Genomic DNA, 12,271 nt, shown 5'->3' with positions numbered 1-12,271 from the left:
AGTGGCAGCCCCCCCAGCTCCTCGGAGATCCTGGCATCTGGCAGCTTTGTCAGCACCTCTGGGTCTCTGTCAGGAGAGCGGTCTCCGTTAGGTCTGGGCTCACGCAACGGGGAAGAGACGTCCTGCTCCTCAGGCAGCCCTCCCCCGACTGAGCTGGAGGACCAGCCTTTTATAGTTCCGCTTCCTGTCCCACCCCTCTGCTTCCAGCGGGGAGGCCATGCAAGTCCCCGTTCTACCCACCAGGGGGGCGTTCACGGATCCCTCCCTGTCTGTCAGGACAGGAGACTATGCCATCTCGCTACAGAGGCCTTAAAGAAAAGGAGTTTTAAAAAAAGAAAGATTGCTTAGGCTTAGAGGAAAAAAGGAAAGAAATGTTATCTTAAATAGAAGAAAGAGGGGAAACTAGAGAAAGCAACAAGAGAGAGGAGTTTGTAAGAACGTGGTAAAAGGTTATTTTTGTTGGGACTAAAAAATTATAAGAGTAAAAAAAATTGAACTCAATTTAAAAAACCAAAGGCTAATTAAATAGAATAGGAAATATAAAGGAAGGTTGAGAAGGTCGGGTGAAAGAACTCACGTGGCAGAATAATCGTCAACCGAGCAGCACAGCTTCCGCTGCAAACTCTGCTCTCCCATTCTTGCATCAGTAGCAAATTTCTCCATGTTGTCGGTGCTGGGCTCCACTGAAAGCTACAGAAGGAAACCATTTCCCGCCTTTTATCAGCCATCTTGAACCGAACAGCTCTCCTACGTTTCATGCCATTTTTCCAGGATTACCCATGCAGGCACCATAGCGCGGCAAGTATGTAGCCCACTCAGATCTCTGCTGCAGTCTTGACCATTGTAAATGCCTCACGCATTATCCAGCAGTATGTGAAGTTTCTGCAAAATGGGCGAGGAAGCGACGACAGAGCGATTACTGTACTGATGAGGACATGGACACCTCTGTTCCTAGAAGCACAGCATGCAGCGATTGGGAGATCATGGTGGTGTTGGGCCAGGTTCATGCCGTGGAACGCCAATTTTGGGCCCAGGAAACAAGCACAGACTGGTGGGACCACATAGTTTTGCAGATCTGGGATGATTCCCAGTGGCTGCGAAACTTTCGTATGTGAGGGCCACTTTCAGGGAACTTTGTGACTTGCTGTTCCCTGCCCTGAAGCACAGACAGCAAAATGAGAGCAGCCCTCACAGTTGAGAAGTGCGTGGCCATAGCACTGTGGAAGCTTGCAATGCCCAACAGCTACCAGTCAGTCAGGAATCAGTTTGGAGTGGGCAAATCTACCATAGGGGCTGCTGTGCTGCAAGTAGCCAATGCAATCATTGACCAGTTGCTATCAAGGGTAGTGACTTTGGAAAATGTGCAGACCATTGTGGATGGCTTTAATGCACTGGGGTTCCCTAACTGCAGTGGGGCGATAGACAGAACGCATATCCCTATCTTGGCCCCGGCACACCGGGGCGGCCAATATGTAAACTGTAAGGGGTACGTTTCCATGGTGCTGCAAGCACTGGTGGATCACAAAGGACATTTCACTGACATCAAGGTGGGATGGCCGGGAAAGTGCATGACACTCGCAACTTCAGGAACTCTGGTCTGTTGGAACAGCTGCAGGAAGGGACTTACTTCCCAGACAAGAAAATTACTGTTGGGGATGTGGAAATGCCTATAGTTATCCTGGGGGACCCAGCCTACCCCTTAATGCCATGGCTCATGAAGTCGTACACAGGCACCCTGGACAGTAGTAAGGAGCAGTTCAACTATAGGCTAAGCAAATGCAGGATGGTGGTCGAATGTGCTTTTGGACGTTTGAAAGAGCGCTGGCACAGTTTACTGACTTGGTTAGATCTCAGCACAACCAATACTCCAATTGTAATTGCTGCTTGTTGTGTGCTCCACAATATCTGTGAGAGTAAGGGGGAGACGTTTATGGCGGAATGGGAGGTTGAGGCAACTTGCCTGGTGGCCAATTTCGCACAGCCAGAGAACAAGGCGATTAGAAGAGTACAGCAGGGTGTGCTGTGCATCAGAGAAGCTTTGAAAGACAGTTTCATGATTGGCCAGGGTACAGTGTGACACTTGTGTTTGTTTATCTTGAAGTTACCCCTATATATATGAAAGGAAATAAAGTCACAATTGTTTAAAAACCATTCTTTAGTATTCATTGCACAACACATGGAGAGAAATCAGAAGGTAAATGGGGGGAGGAGGGTTTGGGTTATGGGGGTGGAGAAGAAGGGAAGGAGAAGTCCAGAAACCAAATCAAAAGTTCACATATGCCAACTTTCTGCTGCTTGGGTGAGCCTCTGGGGTTGAGTGTGTGAGTCCCCTTAGACCTCCCCCGTCGTGTTCTTGGGCGTCTGGGTGAGGAGGCTATGGAACTTGGGGAGGAGGAGGGCAGTTATACAGGGCAGCAGCGGCAATCTGTGATCTTTCTGCCTTTCCTGCATTAGATCCACCATACAGGGCAGCATGTCAGTTTGCTCCCCCATGAGCTCGACCATAGTGTCCTGCCTGCTCTCATCGCGCGCGTCCCTCCTCTCTTCGTGTTCCTGTAATGCATTACGTGACTGCGCAATTGTTTACCACCACGCATTCAGTGGGGCCCTATCAGCGCTGGAGGACTGCATGAGCTCGGCGAATATGTCGTCCCGAGTTCCTTTTTTCTGCCTTCTAATCTGGACCAGCCTCTTGGATGGAGTAGATTGGGGCTGCGTTGAAACATTTGCACCTGCAGGAGGAGAAAAAGGAAGAGTAGTATTTTAAAAGATACATTTCAGAGAACAAAGGACACACTGTTTCTCAGTGAAACAGGCAATTCATAGTACACAGCACATCACACACAGCCGGGCAACAGAATTCAGCTTGCAGCCAGCCATGGTAAGCCCTAGGGGCACACGGGGTTCTGTTTCTTCCGCATTCATTTCAATACTTTCAAACTGCTGGGCCCCCTTACTCATAGCAAGCAATGCCTGGTAGGTTTGCAGTATAAAAGGAGGTCCTGCAGGCTCTCTGGGATGATTGCTTCACACAACACACACACACAGACTCGCACCCACTGCGTGGCTCCGATGAGGCTCTGAGCAGGGATGAGCCCTTTAAACTAAACGCAAACAGTCCAACGTGGCTGTGTTTTATCCACCCCCCACCCCGCCACCGCATGGCTCCGATCAGGCTCACTCGCCAGAAGTACCTTCTCCAGGATCATGGAAGTGGGGGTGGGGGCTATTGGCTCCTGCATTAAGAATAGTTCCTGGCTAGGGATGAAAATGGATTCCCCACTTACCGCCTGTGCACTGTCCTCCTCCTCCTCCTCTTCGTCCTCCAATAACTCATCCTCCTCGCTCCGTTCAACTTCCTCCTTGGAGATATCCACGGACAGTGGTGGGGTAGTGGTGTCGTCACCCCCATAACTGCATGCAGCTCACGGTAGAAGCGGCATGTATGCGGCTGTGACCCACAACGCCCATTTGCCTCCCTGGCATTTTGGTATGCTTGCCTGAGCTCCCTGATTTTTGTACAACACTGCTCTGTGTCCCTGGAGTAGCCTCTTTCCGTCATGGCCCTGGAGACTTTAGCGTACGTATTTGCGTTCTTTTCTTTTTAACGTAGTTCTGCCATAACAGATTTTTCTCCCCAACATTCGATGAAATCCAGTACCTCCCATTCGGACCATTCTGGAGCTCATCTGCGAATCCGGGACTGCGTGGTCTCTTGTGATGGTGCTCTCTGCATGATTGCCTATGATAGTGGACTGTGCTGCTGGTCACCTGTGCTGCTGGTGACCAAACAGGAAATGAAATTCAAAAGTTCCTGGGGCTTTTCCTGCCCACCTGGCTAGTGCATCAGAGTTGAGAGTGTTGTCCACAGCAGTCACAAGGAAACATTCTGGGATACTTCCCGGAAGCCAATAACTTTGAATTGCGTCCACACTACTTTTAATCCGGGATTGCGATCTCGATTTAAGCGCTACTCTACTTGCCGAGGTGGAGTACAGAAATTGGATTAAAGAGCCCTTTAAATCGAAGAAACCAGTTTGGTCATGTGGAAGGAATGATTTTTTTCCCTCCAAATTAACTCGGCTAATTCCGAAATAAATGAGTAGTGTAGACCAGGCTTGAGAGAGGGAGAGTATAGAAAACAGCAAGAGATCGTTTTTGGTTAGTGAGAGAAGGACAGTATAGAAAGCTGCAGGGAGGGGACACGGGGGAAGAGAGAACTTACCCTTGTGGCTGCCTCTGGGAAAAGAGGCTCACAGCCGCCAGCATGGTTATCTCCGCCTCTCGGGCGGACCAATCAGAAACTGTTCTACAGCTGCGTCATAGAATTAATTTCTCTGAACCAAACCTATCAATCCAAGATTTTTAAACAATAGCCCTCTCCTCCCCTCCCTCACGACCCACCCCCTTTAACTGCCTTATTCTTATCTAAAAAAACAGGCCCAAAGTATCTTTCCTGAGATGAGAGAGAGAGATGTGGTGTATGGAGATAGATAGATAGATAGATAGATAGATAGCCCTATTGGCTTTACGCCCTTTTACATTTTATGTGATTTTTCTCTAATCTCAGCTCCTTGAACTTTTTCATGGTCCAAAGCGAACAACAACCCTGGAACCCATGCACACATGGAATTGGCGTGTAGGAAGGAGCCCAGGGAAGCTGAACTGGGTTCAGATGTGTTATTGACTACAAGCCAGCCAGCGTGTTATGGTTGGACTTTCCCTGCTGACCCAGTGGCGGACCACTCCACCGCTGTTAGGGCCCTGAGCTGGGATGCAGTGGAACGAGAGGGCCTGGGTTCCTCTAACCCTACCACCCCAACGTCAGGAGCGGCAGCCTCCCCACCTGGTTGTCAGGAGGCCTGAATTGGTCTGGCACCCACCTGAATCCGGATGCCAGACGGTTGTGCTGACTCTCCCACCAGAGAGCTAACCTCTCCTGGACTGTGACAGCTCTGCTGGACTGTAGGCCAGAGCCCCCCTACTTGACTGCTGCCCTACCCTGATCAAGGGCCAGGCAAATGGACCTCCTGCTGCTCTGCCTGCCTGACTGTAGGCCAGAGCCCTTTCTTGATTGACGCCCTGCCCTGATTGAGGGCCCCGGGCAAACAGACTCTCTACCGTTACTTGGTCTGACTGCAGGCTAAAGCCATTAACACTGAGCTAATTGTCCCCTGAACCAAGGTACCCCCGGAAGTATCGTAGCGAGGGGCATGGTCAAAGGGCTGACGGCGCCAGAAATGGGGATGGGGTGTGAAACCTGCCAAAACTGTATGGTGATGAAAGCTATCAAATGGTTAACTACTCTGTAACGGGCCGGTGTGGCTCCTCCTCCCCTGGGAGGTTGAGCCCGGACACCGGAAGGGGCGGGCTACAGAACAGTGAGCCCGCCCCTCAGCGGGACACGCGCCGACCCAGAAGTACAAACGCCGGCCATCCGCGCTCCGTCCGAGCCCAGGCACCGCTGGGAGCAGACCTGCCCGAGGAGCTCGTGACTGGGAAGCCACTGGGGCCCAGAGCAGTTGCCCGGACTGGCGGAGCTTCCCCTCACTCGCTACCGGGAGGACCCGCCAGAGCTTCCCGTGCCACCTCGACGAGGAGCCACCGGAGACTTCCTCTCCACTGTTGTTACCCGAGGAACCCCGAGCAGCACTGGCCGGACTTCCCGAGGAACTGCGGATCTACCCCCACCGGGCTGCGAGGAGCCCATGCTGTGGGACTTCCCAGGAGTGGACGCCGCGGACCAGGTAGGCCCAGAGGGGAAATTGGAAGTGGCCGGGGCAGCCGACCCTAGTCAGGCTGCAGATCAACCCATACCCATGTCAGTGTGTTGCGGTCAGGATCCCCACTGACCGTGAGCCGTGGTAGCCGCTGCCTAGGACCCGGGCCGGGGCGCAGTGGAGTGAATGGGCCTGCGTCCCCACTGCCACCCCACTGATGGGTGGCAGTTTTCCCTCACCTAAAGTGACCATACGTACTGGTTTTACCAGTACAGTACTGGTTTTTTGGACAGTGGTCTGGTTAGTCGTGAGATGTAACCAGTACAGTTTAGGACTACAAAATCAAAAATTATTAATTTATCAAAAGATTGAGTACATCAAATCAATCCTTGATAAACCAGCCTAAATCAATTTTATTAATTTATCCTAGTTTTAGTTTTATTTTACACGACGGTTCTTGTCGTTGGATCTCGGCAATACTCAGCATTCAGCACACGCACTCTCACTATATTGTGGCCGCGGCGACTCTTCGATAATACTCCTGCGCATTACATACAGCCCAACCGTGGGAACTCGATGATGATGTCATCACACAGAGCCCGCCAAAATCGACCAATTCGGTGTTAGCTTCGGACTATAAAAGGCCCTCCGCAGCACAAGACAGGCACCAGTGATCTGGCATCTTCGGACCGTGACACTGGCCCTCAGAGCTCCGCGCTCTCTCGGTTACTAGAGCTTTTCACTCCGCCGTTTTCACGGCGCATCTCGCTGATTCGCCAGTACCCGATGACTTCGCCCCTTTGGACCAGGACCGGCGTCTTCGCCCCCCTCAATCCTGGACCGGTGACTTCACCCCCTCGGACCAAGACCGACATCCGACGAAGTTTGTAATAATTGTTTATTTTTGGACACCCCTGGCGCCAAAGCAGCGAAAGTCGTCTTCAATGACAAGTTAAAATCGAAATATACATTCATCAAAGCAAGTACTAATAATGACAATAGTGAGGTGGAATGTGTAAAATGCAGAAGTATATTTTCTATTGCAAACAGTGGAAAAACCGACATTGAAAACCACATACAAACAGTCAAACATAAACGGGCCGTGTCTGCAGCAATTGCAAGTACGAGTGTGACATCATATTTTAAGAAAAAAACAATTTGAAGATGCTGAAAGAAAACTAGCTGCAGCTGAAGGTTGATGGCGTACCACACAGTAATGCATAATCACTCATTCCGATCAATGGATTGTACCTGCAAACTGATTAAAACATGTTTTGATGCCAGGTTTACATGTTCTAGAACAAAATGCGAGGCAATAGTTACCGATGTGCTGGTGCCTTATGCGAAACAGTTATTGGAAGAGGATTTAGATGCTGCAAATTTTATTTCTATTTATTCGGATGCATCAAACCACAAGGAAGTAAAGTTGATTCCCATAATAAGAAGATATTTTTCATACCAGTCTGGAATACACGTCAAAATTTTGGAAGTAAGAGATTTGCCAGGCGAAACATCTGACATAGTTACTGATTATATTTTGGAAGTGTTAAAAAAGTATCGTTTAGATACCAAGGTACTTGGATTTTGTGCTGACAACACCAATACTAACTTTGAAGGAATGCGAAGAAGTGGGAAAAATAACATTTTTACCAAGCTGAAATCAAATTTGGGTGGAAGAGAGCTTGTGGGAATTGGTTGTGCCGCTCATATTTTGAACAATGCTATACAAACTACAGGCGACTGTGTACCAATTGATGTGCAAACTTTCATCACCAAGTTTTATTCATACTTTTATATATATACAGTGCGCGTTAATGAATTGAAAGAATTTTGTGAATTCGTGGACATCGAATATAAGAAAGTCTTGGGATACAGTGTCACATGATGGTTGGCGTTACGACCGCGATTGAGCGCGTCCTACAAATATATCCTGCCCATAAATCATATTTTGCCTCAAACGAGAAGAGCCCCACAATTATCACAAATTATTTTGATAATTCAGAGACAGAGTCTTGGCTTTACTTTTTGCATAACGTGTCATCAATGTTCCACAATGCTATTTTGAAAATAGAAGGACAGGAGATTTCTATTATAGAAACTAGCAATATTTACAGTGACTTAAAAACAAAATTAGCTGACAGAAAAGCCAACATTTTCTTGCCGTTACAGGTGCGGCAAAATTTGAAGCAGCTTGAGGAAGAAGGCATATTAAAACCTGCTATTTTCAAAGAAAAAGTGGTAGAATTTTATGACACATGTATTCAATATCTAGAGGAATGGGAAGGACCTATTAAGCATACCGAAAAATTCAATTGGGTTTTGTTAAACACTAAACTCACCCATGACAACATTCAAGTTTGCAGTGATTACATTCTTCAGTATTTTTCTGAAATCAATTTAGTAGACGATGAACTGTTTGATGAAACCTGCTTTGTCCTGCGCTACATTACAGATGAAAAAATTACTCACTGGAGACAAAATTCTGTACCACTATTGAACAGATGGATTGAAATATTCAAAGCCTTCAGTGAAAATGATGTTTCCTACAAAAATATTGGCAAATTGGTAGAATATTGTCTCTGTTTACCAGGAACCAATGCACCTGCCGAACGTCTTTTTTCTTAGATGAACAATATCTGGTCCAGTGATAACACTCAAGTACATGTTGAAACTTTGAAATGTTTGCTAATTACTAAATATAATTTTAACGAAACTTGCATGGAATTTTATAAAAACATCCAGGAAAACAAATTATTATTAAAATCAATCCACTCTTCACAAAAATATAAGAAGCAAAATTAGGAATGTAGATTAAGTACTTTTGTACCATTTTTTATTAAAACCATTTTGTTTTACTGCTACACTTGTTTCTTTATTACTTGGATCCCAAAATCCTAAGTATACAATTATGTACTAATCTACCCATATCAAATATTTTTTTCGCAAAATTACTTTCATAATATATAATATAAATAAAAGAAGTACATTTTATTGTATTCTTTCACTTAAAGAAAAAAAAAGATAAGCATACTCCGCAATATTTTTTCAATTTATATTCTACGACAGCGACTATTACTCATGCTGGCTGAGCTATTTTAAATGTCCTGGTTTTAAATTTGAAAAAAATGGTCACCTTACCCTAACTAGAACTTGGGCCAGGGCACCACAGGTGCTCCAGGGGAGTGTGGGGGCAGGGCAGGGCGCCGCGGGTGCGCCGTGGGAGAGGGGAGGGGAGGGGAAGAGAGGGTGGGCTGGGGCGCTGCAGGTGCGCCATGGTGGGAGGAGAGAGGGTGGGCCGGGACACCGTGGGCGCTCCTCGGGGGGAGGAGAGGAGAGGATGGGCTGGGGCACCGCGGGTGCTCCATGGGAGGGGAGAGAGGGCGGGCCCCAGTGTGCAGAGAGGGTGCTCCTTGGGGGGGGTTGGGGGAGGAGGAGGGCTGGCAGGCTCCCTACCTGGCTCTGCGCAGCTCCCTGGAACCAGCCAGCATGTCCCAGGAGGTCCTAGGGGGAGGGAAGGCCAGGGGGCTGCGTGTGCTGCCCCCACCACAAGCGCTGGCTCCGCAGCTCCCATTGGCTGGGAACGCGCAGGCAGGGGCAGTGCACGGAGCCCCCTGGTTCCTCCGCCTAGGAACTGCAGGGACATGCCAGCCGCTTCTGGGGAGCCCCCCGAGGTAAGCGCCGCCCCCCACCCTAAACCTCTGCCCCAGCCCTGAGCCTCCTCTCACACCCAAACTACTGCTGCTGCTGGGGCAGGAAGGGAGGGGGACACGGTGGCCTGAGACTTCCCTAGCAGTGGCCGGTGTGGCTGGCCCAGGGGCTGCCCAAGCTGCTCAGGAAGCCCCAGAACCAGCCACACTGGCCTCTGCAAAAGTCATGGAATCCGTGGCAGACTCGCAGCCTTAATCGTATGTCTCTGGACAAGATTGACATGGGAGAGGTTGACATTCCTTCCAGTAGAGAGCAGTTGTGTGTACTCTCACTAGAGAACAAGCTGTGTTCAAACACAGAGTGCAGGCTGCAGTCCAGCCTGGACAGGCTAGTGGTACGCATACCTCCCCAGTTTAACTTTTTTCTCAATGAAAGAGAAGAAAAAACCCTGTGTGATGTTTTGGGAACAACCAAGACCAGTAAGGGGTTCTGTCACTGCCATGGGCGCCAGCTTATATGGGCTCCTGGGGCTTTAGCCCCAGGAATATTCACAGACAGGGGCTCTGCTCCAGCAATATTTGGAGCTAGGTTTCTCCCCTGCTCTGCGCTGCTGGCAGCCTAGAGCCCTTTAAATCCCAGCTGCGGCCAGGAGTCAGAGGGCTCTGGGCTGCCCGCTGCGGCGGGGAGCCCAGAGCCCTTTAAATCTCAGCCGCGGCCGGGAATCAGAGGGCTCTGGGCTGCCTGCAACCGCGGGGAGCCCAGAGCCTTTTAAATCCCAGCCGCGGCCGGGAATCAGAGAGCTCTGGGCTTCCCGCTGCGGCGGGGAGCCCAGAGCCCTCTGATTCCCAGCCGCGGCTGGGATTTAAAAGGCTCTGGGCTTCCCGCTGCAGCGGGCCGCCCGGAGCCCTCTGATTCCCGGCCGCGGCTGGGATTTAAAAGGCTCTGGGCTTCCCACTGCAGCGGGCAGCCCAGAGCCCTCTGATTCCTCGCCGTGGCTGGGATTTAAAAGGCTCTGGGCTCCCCGCCGCAGCGGGCAGCCCAGAGCCCTCTGATTCCCGGCCGCGGCTGGGATTTAAAAGGCTCTGGGCTCCCTGCCGCAGCGGGCAGCCCAGAGCCCTCTGATTCCCAGCCGCGGCTGGGATTTAAAAGGCTCTGGGCTCCCCGCGGTTGCAGGCAGCCCAGAGCCCTTTAAATCCCAGCCGCGGCTGGGATTTAAAAGGCTCTGAGCTCCCCGCGGTTGCAGGCAGCCCAGAGCCCTTTAAATCCCAGCCGCGGCTGAGATTTAAAGGGCTCTGGGATCCCCGCGGCTGCCAGCAGCCCAGAGCCCTTTGAATCCCAGCCCCTGGCCACTGATTGCCCCCTCCCCAGACCCCTGCCCCAACTGCCCCCCAGGACCTCCACCCCCTATCTAAGCACCACTGGTCCTTGTTCCCCGATTACCCCTCCCGAGACCCCTGCCCCTAACTGCCCCTTAGGACCTCAGCCCCTATCTAAGCCTCCCTTCTCCTTGTCCCCAACTGCCCCTCCTGGGACCCCACCCAACTTCCCCCCTAGGACCGCACCCCCGACCTGTCCCCTGATAAACCTCCTGGACTCCCATGCCTATCCAGTTGCTGCCTGTCCCCTGACTGCCCCTTCGAACCTCTGCCCCATCCAACCCCCCCTGCTCCTTGTCCCTTGACTGCCCCCCGGAACTCCCTACCTCTTCTCCAACCCCCAAACTGCTTACTGTGCCATTCAGACCAGCGTGTCTGGCTCCGTGCAGCTCCAGACAGTTGCTGCCATGCTCCCCCATGGAGCCCACAGCCCTCTCCCACCCCCAGCGCCTGCCTTCTGGATTTGAACACCTCAAAATTCAGGAGTGCTCAAGCTCGGTTTGGGCAGCTTTTACTTCATTTCTCCCAAATCAGTTTCCCCTGCAAGGTACCAACTGAAGGTGTTGGAGAACAGAGAGATCGGGTGGCCTCCTAATGCCTGGAAAAGAGACAAAGGCCGGAGGAGGGAGTGTCAGTGCTTGTGCGGACTTCTGGGAAGTGCACGGTGTGGAAGGGGATGCTGTGATGCTTTGGAACAACTCCATACAAAGCCAGTCAGGACTCTGGGGGAGCCTCCTCTCTCGGAGCAGACTGTCTCCAGGGCAAGAAGCTTACACCTTCCTGGGTCTGACCTCGGAGCATTCAGCTTGCCCTTCCACATCATGCACTTTCCACAGCGAGTCTGCCCAGGCTGGTCCTGGGGCAACCAGAGGTCCCTGCACCCCAACTCCGCAGTCAGATGTGACTCTCAGCCAGACAGTAAAACAGAAGGTTTATTAGATGACGGGAACACAGTTTAAACAGAGCTTGTTGGTACAGAAAACAGAACCCCTCTGTCAGGTCCATCTTGGGGGGTGGGGAGCCCAGAACCAAGTTCTGGGTCTCTCCCCATTTCCCCAGCCAGCTCCAAACTGACACTCCCTCCTCTGGCCTCTGTGTCTCTTCCGGACAAGGAGGCCACCTGATCTCTTTGTCCCCAACACCTTCAGTTGGCATCTTGCAGGGGAAACTGAGGCACCCACACAGTATTCAGAGAAAATATTAAGAACATTCCCACTTCATCACAACAGGTGCAACAAAATATAATACTGTATATTGAAGTAGGCAAGTGCTGCTTCTGACTTTCCACTTTTAATTGACCCTTGTAATCTTGTGGCACTGACGCGTTGTAGCTTCATTTTATATCAGTTTACAGGGTGGGAGTGGGGGGGCACCACCAAAATTTATACAAACCTGCCGCCTATGGTCACTGCCCGTCCTTTAACTTTGGAGGCCTTAGTGCTGTGCAGCTGTGGTTCAGATCCCTGACACCAGTAGCCAGCCCACAAGTGCATACTGTCACCAGTCTAGTTACTCCTTGGAGTGTGA

The sequence above is a fragment of the Mauremys reevesii genome, linkage group 4, assembly GCF_016161935.1.
Source record: "Mauremys reevesii isolate NIE-2019 linkage group 4, ASM1616193v1, whole genome shotgun sequence".
In the NCBI taxonomy this organism is placed as follows: Eukaryota; Metazoa; Chordata; order Testudines; family Geoemydidae; genus Mauremys; species Mauremys reevesii.
Note: the sequence above shows the minus strand (reverse complement) of the source record.